We start from the raw sequence: 13,311 nt of genomic DNA on the forward strand, positions 1-13,311 counted from the left end.
AGTAAAATGATAGTGTTGCTTCTAAATTGTGATGAAATACAGTCTGTAAATCAAAATAAACATTGTTAAATTTTATGTCTAAATGTAATCAAAATAGGAAGTAGGAGGAGGAAGTGTTTTTTTTTTAAATTATATTCAAATGATACCAGGTAAAATAGATAGAGCTCAGGACTGCCCCCGACCTCCGTTCATTCCGCCGGGACCTGAAGACCTGGCTCTTCAAGCTCTCTGGCCCAGGCTGAGAATTTTAATTTTAATTTAATTGGGGTTTTTACTTTTTTCAGGGATTGATGTAATTTTTTAAATTGTTTTTAACTTTTGTATTTCTTGTTTTAAATACCCGGTAAACCACCCTGAGTCCTTCGGGAAAGGGCGGTATATAAATCAAAATTAAAAAAATGTTAATCACTTATTAAATTCATAAGTATGTACACATACACTTTTGGAGTCTAAAATTACTCTAAGATCGATAAGAATTAGATTGTGATTTGTAACAGTCATGTGGCCAGTTCATAAACTAGTCAAATGTCATCTCATGTTGTACACATTGTCACAAGTGTTATGACATTGTGTATAACAAGTACAGCAGCAGAGAAACAGAACTGCTCAGATTGGCCAGGGTGATACAATGAGAAGATGAAAGGAAGGATGATGCAGCTGTAAGCAGCATCAAACACATGTGTCTTGGTATCCAGATACCAGCTCAGGTGTAGATTGTAAGCTTGTTTTCTACCATTCAGAATACCCTTTCTGGGACTTTGGAACCCTACTGTGATTATGAACAAGGACTTTAGTTTGAAGTCCCAGGTAGCATCATGGACTCTTTATCTACTACTAGCAAAAGATAAAACTGAACTGAACAACTCCCCCCATTAATAATTTTAGGAACTCATAATATGAGAATACGACAATTGGGATAGCACCCAATATCTGATATATTTGACTTCACTCTCGGTCAGTGTGCTGCTATAACACATTCTTACTCTTCATATTCATACTCTTGGGTTGAGCTTGTAGCTGTACTGTTCATCTAGAAAAGGCCAGGAGAATAAGGGATCTCACTAATGAAAAGAGCAAACATACTACCAGAAGACTCAATGGTTCATGATTTGTGCAGTGGACGTAGGAATAAGATACAGTCAGATTGCCCCTAGGCTACCTAGAACAAGTTGGACTATTTCTGGAATGTAGAAGCTGGAAGTTTTCAAGAGTAGACTGGACAACCATTTGTCCAGGATGGTATAAGGTCTGAGCAGCAGGTTGGATTAGAAGACCTCCAAGGTCCCTTCCAGCCCTACGATTCTATGATCTGGCCTATGAGCAGCTCAGGATTGTCCTGTGAAGTCTTTGGTGCTTCTGAATTTGGTTGTATAGGTTTCTGCTTGATAGTTTCTCTGGCACTAATATCTGCTTATCTGAGTTTGGCTACTGCTCTGATGCTTTTATTTTCTTCTTAGCATTTTTATTGTCTCTTTGGAATGGTATGCAAATATGGTTTATTTCTGTGCATATACTGATGACTGATTTGTCTGATTGCAAACTTCCAGGAATTCCCTAGCACTTTTGGATGCTCACAGTTGAAACTATGCTTAAGTTTGTGTTTGAGATTAAAGAATTTTTATCATGTCTTCTGACTACTATTTGGTGTCCATGGTGTTTATAGGTGATATGCAAGTCTGCTCTACATAGTGGTTGGCACAGTCCTTACACTATGCATTGTTGATGGCTCTATTTCCCCCCCCCCCTGATTTACTTATGATGTTTTGGAGGGCTTTCATTTAAAATCAGTTTGGTTGTTGAACCTAAAACACAGAGACAGCATTCCTGAACTCCCACATGATTGAAAAAATGAGAAAGAATGTGATAATGAAAACTGGATGTAGTTATGCCCATTCATTACTTAGTGCAGAACCCTCCTTAAACTAAAAGGCCCCAGTTCATTCAGTTCTTTTTTCATACTAAATGAAACGAATAACCATCATCATTATCCTTCAGACTAATTTGCTAAGATATAAAACAAAAATTATAATAACTAACTCTCTCAATACTCTGGGGTTTCTCAAATTTAATTAGTTACCTTTATATGTTTTGATCCCTCTTTAGGAACAGAGAGGATGGGGGTAAGTAGAATTAGCCTCTGCAATTAGCAGGTAACTTGAAGTACTGCTGTGCTGAAAATTTATTTTCATTTAAAAAAATCCTGCTCTAATTCAATTAGATAAAAATGATTTGTAATAAAGGATTTCTGACAAAATCTTGATAGACAAGATCTGACATTCTTATGCTTTTGTTACTTAAAAGATAGCTAAGAGAGATGTCTAAGTATTTAATTTTTATCACTTCTCCAGCAGTCTTCAGCTCTTATGGCTTCTTACACCTCAATTAAATACAAAGGGAAGATATGATCAAGAAATTCCTCCCAGGAAATCTTTTTTCTCAAGAAGTAAAAGGAGTCATTTTCTTATGCTGCCTACACATCTGAACACACTAATGTTAACAAAATGGAAACAGTTTGGCACTGTGGCTTCCATGCAATTACACTGATTGCTTAGTAAATCTTCTGGTACAGTGAAGGCCAAAATAGTCTGGTAATTTGTATGGAATGGAGTAAGTTTTTTGTGCATTACATTTAAAATTTTTATGAGGTTACAATAAATTTTCAAGATCTTTAAATCACTTCAATTAATTGTATCTCTTTTTGTATTAATTTTGTTTAAAATCCAGTTCAAATGAAGATATTATTATTAGAATCCTTTCATAAAAGTGATATTATTTGGATATGCAATTTTGACCTAAAATTGTTCACTATAAACAGCATTTTTATTCCTTATATCTATATGTCACTAAAAATTATAATATGATTTCTTTTATCATACTTTGAGCCTCAAGGAAAAACTACAGGTTTAAAAAACATTGATGAAACAATGACAGAGACATGTTTGCAAGCACTGAAATTTTAGATCCAATGGCTCATCTGCTTCAATTAGTTCTCAAATACTATGAAATAAAAACAATTTTTTTAGTTTAGCACTTAAACCGTAATTAACAGAAGCTTTTCACTTTTAATGTGAAGAATATAAGTTCTGCACCTGAGTATTCTACATATGTATTTTTCTTTGTAAGTATGACAGTTACATCTACAAAACTATTATTTTCTACCAACACCAGGCCAGAGGGATGTCAAATACTATAAGGTATTAAATTAAGCAAGGAGAGTTTCAGCAAAATTGATTTTTCGAGTCTTTGGAATCCTTGAAATCACTCAGAGTCCTTGTTGCTTGGAGGGTACCCCCCCTTAATCTTTATAGGACCCTGTTGACATTGTGGATGTAACTATCCTATTCTGTTTTCAGGTCAGATAAGAGTAGTCTACACACGTAGAAGATTCAGTTTTATTCAGCAGAATCCATATTTAGCTCTTCTCACTGAACAAAAAATAATATCAAAAGAATTTCTAAAAAAAGATTATAAAGTATAATAAGAGCTAGTTCCTGGTAAAAGTCAATGCTGGAGACATATCTGGAAGAACAATTTGAAAATTAATAAGTATCAGATTCAGAACTGCAACACTAGATCTCAATAAATAACTAGCATGTTTTTTAAGCGAACAATGAAGAGACATGCAGTAAATTTGGATTATAAATTTTGGTTGATAGGAAGGAAGGAAGAAAAAGGACCTACTCAAGTGTAGATGTGACCATCCATCTATAGGACATCATAAATAGATTCTTCCTAAAACGGTCTGAATGTAGAAAAAACAATTTAGCTAACTTTGACACTGATAAATTAGGAGCTGTAGGCTATGTAGGTTGGAGTATGGAAAAAATATTACACATAGTAGGGCTGGTGTTCCACCCCAAAAATGAGGAGGAGGAATTGAAAAGTGGTATGTACCACTTTTCTTTAGGTGCATGATATGTATAACTCTACATGTTTTTATATAAGGACGCAGTGGCTCAGTGGGTTAGGACGCTGAGCTTGTCGATCAGAAGGTTGGCAGTTTGGTGGGTCAAATCCCGAGTGCCGTGTAACAGAGTGAGCGCCTGTTACTCGTCCCAGCTTCTGCCCACCTAACAGTTCGAAAGCATGTAAAATTGCAAGTAGAAAAATAGGGACCACTACGGTGGGAACGTAACAGAGTTCCATGCACCTTTGGCATCTAGTCATGCTGGCCACATGACCACGGAGACGTCCTCGGACAAGCGCTGGCTCTTTGGCTTTGAAACGGAGATGAGCACCGGCCCCTAGAGTCGGAAATGACTAGCACGCATGTGCGGGGGAACCTTTACATGATTTTATATTTTTATATAATAAATTTTATATAAAATTATTAATGCAGAATTAAGCAAGCATTTGGTTCATACTTGGGCCATGCTATGTTTTGCCATGTATTTGGTGAGATACCAGTATAGAGTAGAATGAGCTTTCTCATATTTAACCTATTTAACATTGAAAACAGATACTCTGTAACTCTGAGACAGGCATATCAACACATGATATAAACAGACTCCCTGACCTAGATGGTTCCATTCTTGGCGGAATCCTTAACCATAAACTTTGATGTTCTCAGGACAGTAACACATTCCAAGATAAGACAAACTTGTCTCCTGGTCCTTAGTAAAATCATGTAGGTGAAAAACATTGAAAAGCAGGTGTGCTTAATTATGGTTCAGAGACTATATTAGCTAGTCAGAAACCTCCACAGGACATAATTTTGATGCAGATCCTAACCAGGAGGGTGCTGCATATTTTTAGCTTTAAAAGCTTCTGCTCACCTTCATTTCTGAGATTCCTTTCCTGGCAGAAGGGGTCTAAGATTTTTTACTTTATTTTAATATGTTTGTTTTCTTGAATTATATTCCTGAATATTCTTTGATTACTATTTCAAATTATAATAAGATCTTATTATACTGCTTTGAAATAAAGCTTTAAATAAAAAGCCATAATAAAGATTTGATTTGATAAATACTCATATTGTGTGGTTCTGAATAAAAAAAAAAAACTTGTGACCCATCCCAACCAGGCTGGTGCTAGTCTAGAGCAACATACACATAGGTTAAGTATATTTTAAGTGGCCAAAATTATAATTTTCATAACACTGAGGGTTGGCAGAGCATAAGGCAAGGATCTAAATTACCAGGCAAACCAACAGCTGTCTAATGAAATAATTCCTGAATGGTAGGATAACATATCAGTCCTATAATGCAGATTTTTACCAGAGTCTCAGCTTGGCATACAGTATATTCCTCCTAGTTTTATTAGGGCTTTTTAATGCTACTTAAACATTCATTACCTGGATATCCTAAGTAATGAAACTTATCATGAAAACAAGACAGAATTGTTATAAGACAAGAGAGAAATAGATCTTGGGTGGACATGAGATGTAATTTCCTAACAGAACTATTATTTAGTGGAACAGACTGTCAGGGATACAATAATAGTAGATTCTTACAGTGAACAGGGAGATGAACTAGTTCAGAGGTCCCCAATCATTCTAGCACCAGGGACCAGTTTCAGGGAAGACAATTTTTTCATGGACTGGAGGAAGAATGGTTTTGCCTGCGACCTATATCCTGTGCATGTGCAGATGCAGCTTTGCTCACTCACCTGTCACTTGTGCTGCCCAATTCCAAACAGGCCACAGACTGGGACCAGTCCATGGCCCGGGGGTTGGGGACCCCTGGGCTAGATGATCTCCAAGATCCATTCAAACCACTATACTGTGTAATTCTAGGAATACATTCCAAAGACCCAAGTGCTTAGGGTAAAAAATTAAAGCAGCAGTACAAAATAAAACATTACTAATAGACTTACCACTTAAAAACAATGACGCCTCAGGGCTATGATTAAATAATACTAATTTCTGAAAAATGTCCCTGATGCAGGTAAAGTAAAGTAAAAAGGTGTAGCATAAGTGCATAGAAATTATACCCTGGTTGATTTTTGGACAAAAGAGAAAACAAAAGTATCTGAATATTTTCATATTTTCTAGCAGCTTTGCTGTTATTCATGCTGTTTGAAAGCAATTTCATCCTATTTTAATGTGTTCATGTTGCAAATATTGTAACATTATGAAAAGGGCAGATTTTGATATGCCTAGATGTTCCATTTTACCTACAGAATTTCAATTTCCAAAAAGTTGCACTTGTACAAACATTCCTTACTGTATCTATCTAGAAACCTAAACAGATGTATTGGGATCAGAAGCATTTGCTATGTTAGTAGTCAGAAGAGTAAGAAAGCTAGTTAAATTGTGTGGTTGCACATTCCAGAGATCTTTAAGTCTCCTATTCACCCATTGTATCTAATTATTCTACCAATGGGCTAACGAACATTTGACAGCTGCACAAAACATCTTTGGCCACATTTTCTCAACTGGGTGCCAAACACTGACCCTGTTATGCATAATTAACAAGAACCCAGACAGACACATTCATGAATACTGACATTTACACTGAAATAGGATTTACTTGGAGGCAAAACTCTTAAGAGCATTTTTTTTGCCATTGCATACTGTACATATCCTCAATTGTTCCACACTTTTCTTTAAAGAGTAATATATTTTTTGATAAAAGGGTGTTTTTTCTCTTGCTTTTTTTCTTTTCAAAAGTGATTTTCTATCCTGTAAAGACATTTTTGTACTTGAGTCACATTGTAAGGTTTAGATTCTAGTTTCATAGGTTTGATGACATAGACTAATTCATTACTTTTAAAAGGGATTGTGAATTAAAGCACTCTCATCTAAAAAAGATGAGACATTGAGATGCAGACAAAAGCCAAATAGAGACTCTGAATTTCTTTTTAATGGAATAGCTCCCTGAGAATAAATTTAATGCTGGAAGAAAGTGTGTGTAAATCTCACTCACTATTAATAAATAAGATAAATGTTTAATTGGGATAATACATTACATTTTTATTTTTACTAAAACTGAGCTAGCAATGATATTTTAATTAATTGTGAATAATCATGTGATTTGTAATGTTTTATGATATTGAAAAAACAGATACCCTGACGTACCTCGCAAAAGCTCAAGCTACTTGGATCATGAATGAGTGCCTGGGTTGGATTGGGAATCTGTCATATGCATTAGAACCAATGGAATTTATGAGCATCCTTTGCTATGCTGCACATACACACATTCTGAATAGTTGGGAGATATTCAAAAGTATTCTTGATCTGACATAGAAAAGAAATCCCAGAAGGCACTCTCAGATGTTTTAGGATACCTAAATGAACAAATGTAATGAACAAAGAGAGCCAGTTTTATGTAATGGTTAATGCTTTAGGCTAGAGATGGGAGGCCAAATTCTAGTCCTGCCTTGGGTGCAAAGCCAGCTGGGTGACCTTGAGCTAGTCATTTTCTCTCAATCCTTGAAAGGAAGCAATGGCAAACACTTCTGGAAAACCCTGCCAAGGAAACTGCAAGGACCTATCCAGGCAGTCTTCAAGAATCGGACACAATTGCATAAGGAAAAATAAAAGAATTATGTTGAGTTTGCCAGATATTTTGCTGTAGTGTTTGCCTATTGTTTAAACAGAACAAACATTGGAGTTCAGACTTTCAGGTGAACTACTTTGTATATGAATGGCGCAACAGTGATACCAACAATCTACCCATGCACACAAATACAATTAAATTTATTGTAGCTGCAGTCCTAAGCAGGATTAAACTGCTTAGTTATTATGCAGTTCAGTGGATTCAGGAAGCCTGAATATACGTATGTAGCATCACAATCTATCTTTTCAGCTTGGAAAATTTTGAAATTCAACTAGGTTGAATAAAAATGTACCCACCCACCCCGGTTTCTTAGCACCATGAATTTTGAAAGCAAACGTAGACAGTTTCATCAAATGTCTGCCATATCAGGAATGACTAGTTATGAAAGACCAACCATACTGTAAAGTTGCTTCCTCCACCCCATCCACTGACAATTCTCCCTACATTTTTCATTTTCCTATGCAAATGGTTATATTTCCAAAGCACTGCACTTCACTTTATTTTCATATTCAAAGAATGCTTGCAAGATGTCTATGAGAACAAAAGTGCCTATTTGAGACTAGATTTTTTTTTGGAATTAAAATAATCAAAAGTAGGTAAGTAAAAATCAGGTGGAACACTGAGTCTAGCAGTGCCCCCACCCCACCATCAGATCCCAAATGTCTTTATCTCTAAGCATAAGCTATGAACTGAATAAGATTGTGAAGGAAATGCATTCTGCAACATTCACTTTTGTTGTAAATACCTTGCTATCTTCAGCTAATGAAAGAGCTTTCATGGAATTTGCAAGTGGAATATCCTGATGGTTTCCAAAGGGTTGTAGGCTAAAGGTCTACGGTCTCAGTCTTTCCTTCTGTATTGAGAAAACATTTGTGGGATGGTGGTGGTGAGGAATGAGGATTATAATATCAATAAAAAGCAACAAAGTGATTATATCAGTCTGCTTTAGTTCTGGGTAGATCAATCAGATATCTGCAGAAACAAGAAAGACTCATTAACTGTAAACATTTTCTTAGCATCCGGAAGAATGATTACCTTGTATTTAAGCTTACATGGAAGTGAACTTAACTTTTTCTACAATTAGAAAGATTGGGTTTTCAATTTGCAATACTTCTTTGTAACAAATATTTTTTCAAGAACATTTGCTTAATGTAGAATCAATGATGAATATTTCAAATTTCACTCTAGAAATATATCATGAGATATGTGATTCACATATTATAGATTTGAAAATGCTAGATTGAAGCTGTTTGCTGAGATCAGAAAAATAACATAAATTTAGGCTATCAAGTCTGTACATAAACAAAGGAAGATAGAAGCACACAGTTTACAAGGTCACAATATATGAAAGTTTGAATGATAACTCTTATTAAAACTGTATAATTATTTTTTTTAAAAAAATAAGATACCAAAAAAGATACCAGTCAATATTTGATTTTAAGGTTATGCCTGCCAAATGGAAAACACACTAACCCTACCAGGCTTGAACATTTATACACTGAACTGAACTTACATTGAAACAAAATCTCTTTAAATGGAGTCTAATAAAATCCACGGAAATTGATTGAAGATCCAAGCATCTACCACAAAACCTTGGTCTTAGATCTTATTTCTGTCTGAGCAATTTGTCTTATATCTTAGATCCTGCTCTTTGATTGCTGCCTTAGAATCTATTTACTCCCTAGTTTGGATCCTACATATAAGTATTTTTTATCTTATCCTAAACACCACTGTCTGGAGCATGGTGAGTTCATAGCCATGTGGAATCTGCACCTTTGTCCGCAGTAAACACAGCATATATTGAGCCAGTCTTAAGTCTTTTGCCATTGAAAGTGAAATTGCATAATCAATTTAATATGCTTTTAGTTACTAGAATACTAGAATAAGCGAATTTCTTTCTGCTAGATTAATCTCCTATATTGTTTCCATCAGTCTCATGATTAACTCTTTCTTGTCTGTTATTAAGAAAGAACAGGCACAGACTTGCCCAATATTCTTCTAGTCAATAGGTTACTGTATATTTATAAGTAAATAGAGATTTCATCTGGTGTATAAGGTAGAGCTAATTCTTACCTGTTCAGCAAGGGATCATGCAATTAAATAGGCTGATAGGGGCCAGAGGAAATTCTGAATAATTTTGGATGTGTCGGATAAGAGCCTTGGTAAGAAACATAATTATGATTACAAATAATCAATATTTGGCATTTGCTCCTATTGATTCTTCTCTGATATCCAGGCAACTTTATCAAAAGGTCGCTGATCACCCAAAACAATACAGCACAACCAACACAAACCCTAAAAAGAATTACATTGCAGTACATCAAGAATATTTCAGAAAACAACAGACTCCTACAACCTCATGGAATCAGCATAGCACATAAAGCAACTAAAGCCGTTCAAAACATCCTAAGTAAACCAAAAGACCAAGCAACCCCATAAGAAAAAAAACAAACAAACAGGAGTCATCTACAACATACAGTGTAACAATTGCAACAATCACTATGTAGGACAAATGGGGAAAAGAGTGACAGAATGCATTCATGAACACCAACTAGCAGTCAGAAGACAGGATGGAAATTCTTTAATCTCACAACTTATAGACAGATTTAATCATAGTTTCAATTGGGAAAATGTGACAATTCTAGACCAGACCAAGTCCAAAATGTCAGAGAATTCCTAGAAGCCTGGCATTAAGATGAATTAGCCATCAATAGACACATAGACATTAACAACATCTATAGACTATGCAAAAGAGACAATCAACCAGCCCAAAAAGGAACAAAAAGACCCAATCATTTCTCTACCAGCAATCAGTACCCAGATCATCATAGATGAACTACAAGGTTAACATTAGTCCAACAATCAAGTAAACAATACCCCAATCAGAAAACTGCCAAAGAGCCAACAGCAAACAGCCCAACCAAAGAACCTCTAAGACTACCCCCACCAACACTAACAGGTCAAGCCACCAGAATATAAACTGGCAGCAAACCACACTCCTTAATACTCCATGGAAATAAGATTTGGTGTTATATTTTTTTTGCCTTCAAAAGAGGCAGTAGGTTTTATTTTCAAGGGATGTCTTATTTTTTTCCCCTGCCTCACCACACAGGAGCCCGTTTGGCTGCCAGCCCACTTCTGTGGCCGCTTGCAGCAGGAAGCTGCCTGGCCCTCCATGCCGCCGCCATGAGGTGAGGCAGGTGGGAGAGGGGGTGGAGCTGCCCCAATCACCCCATAGGTTCCCAAACACTTTTCACCCAGAGGGACACTGGAAGCTTCGTCTGCTTGTGAATGGGGTGCATAGAAACTGACCAATTTGCTTCATCTCCAAGCACCCCTGTGCTGTGCCAAGGGGCCGTCAGTCTGTGACTTCTACCAGGCACCGTCAGCCCCCGCGTGCTTGTCACTGGTTTATTTTTTGGGTAGGGCAGTGGTGGGATTCAAATATGTGAACAACTGGTTCTCTGTGTGGATGCCGCTTCTGGAAGTCCATTCTGGGTCTGGGCAACAAAAAGTTAGATAGTGGTTCTGCCGAACTGGTGTGAACTGGCTTAATCCCACCACTGGGGTAGGGTCTATATTAGGCCTACCCCAAAAAATCAGGCTAGGGCTTATTTTCAGGGTGGGTCTTATTTTCATGGAAACACAGTAGCACCAATGATGTTCAGTAATGAAATGTCTGCAAGAAAACAAGCAAACTCAAGAGAGCACCAGGGACCCCTGATTCTTCTCTTTAGGGTGGGATTTCTGTCTCAGTAAATCGGGGTCTAGTTGGATTAGTTACATCTCATTTTATTTTTGATCTTAATTTAGAATAGAATATTTTCTGACAATGATGCTTTTCTTTTAGCTTCAATGCATATGCATGCATATAATTGCACATGTGCATGCACATACTGTACACACACAAACCTTTGAATGAACTGTCAGTTCCAGATTCAAATGTCTGAATTCTTATCCACAGATAAGAAAGCATAATATTCTACTTTCAAAATGTGAGCCAAAAACATTCAAAATCGGATTCAATGAGACTACCTTCAAAAATAACAGGGAAATTCATTTATTTAAATCACAACTTTTTGATTCAGAAAGTTAAAAAAAAGTTCACGTTGCCAAAGAGAACAGAGTGTATATGTGGGGCTGTATGTTGTGGAAGGAGAAAGATTGTGCCACTCTTTCTAAACAGATCATTTCCTTTCTTCTAAGAAATGTTGTAACTCCTATATTTACTTTCCTGGCATAGTACATGATTGATGTATAAAGAAAGAGACAGATACATAGGTAGAATATTATAATGCTTCTCATGTATCACTTCAGAATAGAGTATAAATTATCAAAAAATGAATAGCAGCAATAACATTAACAGTAAATTAAAAGCAGTCAATATAAAGCATAGTATTACAAGGCAAGGGAGAAAGCTAGCAAATTTGAATAAAAGACCCACTTGCTAATGCAAAAGACGGAAACAGTGGAGACAACTAACAAACCGCCACCCCATTTAGATATTTTCCCAGTGACTGAAATGTATAGGAGCACATTGTCCACAAGGGTACAGGAAAAGCAGTCATGGCCCCAATATTTATTCATACCCTGTTACTTGCACTCAGAGAAAACACCTGAAGAGAAAAAGTGCACATTGTTTTTCGGTTGTTATGTGTGGCTATTTGAAGTCATAAATGTTGCTTGGAAAAGCAGTTGACTATTAATTTATGTAGCACATGATTACCTAGTCATTATTTATTTCCTCTACAGTATATATTGTGTCTCATTATCTCACCGCTCCTTACTGCAAAAGGAAACTACGATTATGGAGCAGATGCATAGTGGGCTGATTCACCTTGAGCTTTTTCCTTTTTTAATGTTCCTTTTATTTTCCCACCCAGCTTCATCCTTTTCAATTTGGACGTGATCTCATGTTTACCTGATAGAGCAGAGGTACATCACCCTAAGCCTCTGAAATTGTTGTGTTGGACTCCCAGAAAACCTGTAACTTGGCCACTGATTTTTAATTTTCTCTAATGGCAATATAGAGGGTATTTTTCCTGTTCCTGACAAGTGTTTATCTTGTTCCCACTCAGAGTATTACTTCCAGCATGTTACTACACACACACACAGACACACACACACACACACACACACACACACACACACACACCAGCCTTATGACAGAGAATGAGGTGGCTGGATGGAGTCACTGAAGCAATAGGTGTGAGCCTAAATGGACTCCAGAAGATGGTAGAGGACAGGAAGGTCTGGATGAACGTTGTCCATGGGGTCACGATAAGTCGGACACGACTTCGCAACTAACAACAACAAAGCAGCCCTTCCACAAAACGGGGATTGGATTTCCCATTAAACAGGGCACGAATAAGAAATAAGAAACTTAATACTCAAAGGCCAAATGAAACTTTGTTTTTGATACCTGCTGCCTAAGTTTAGAGAAAGCTTACTGTCTGATAAGTGATACCACGCTCAGAATCCTGACTAAACAGTTTCATTTCTTGTTATCCCAAAGTCTTTTCCACAAAATCCTATTTATGCAATAGTACAGCTGGTGAAAACTAGTTAGCACTTTTAGATTCAACTGCAAAATCATTAGAAAGTGAGTTCAGCCTTTAGATAACTCAACGATTTGCTGGCTAGATTGATGACATCAGCATTAGAACAGTTTGCTTGCTTGGACAAGCACAGTCAGTCTCCCCAAAGAGAATGGCTTTCACATATCTTCTTTTCCTATGAAATTATGAGGAAGTGCTCCAAAGGGGTCAGGAGGACCAAAGAGAAGTAGGAAATAAATCAAGAAAGTCTTAAA

Source organism: Vipera ursinii, assembly GCF_947247035.1.
Source record: "Vipera ursinii genome assembly, chromosome: 3".
In the NCBI taxonomy this organism is placed as follows: domain Eukaryota; kingdom Metazoa; phylum Chordata; class Lepidosauria; order Squamata; family Viperidae; genus Vipera; species Vipera ursinii.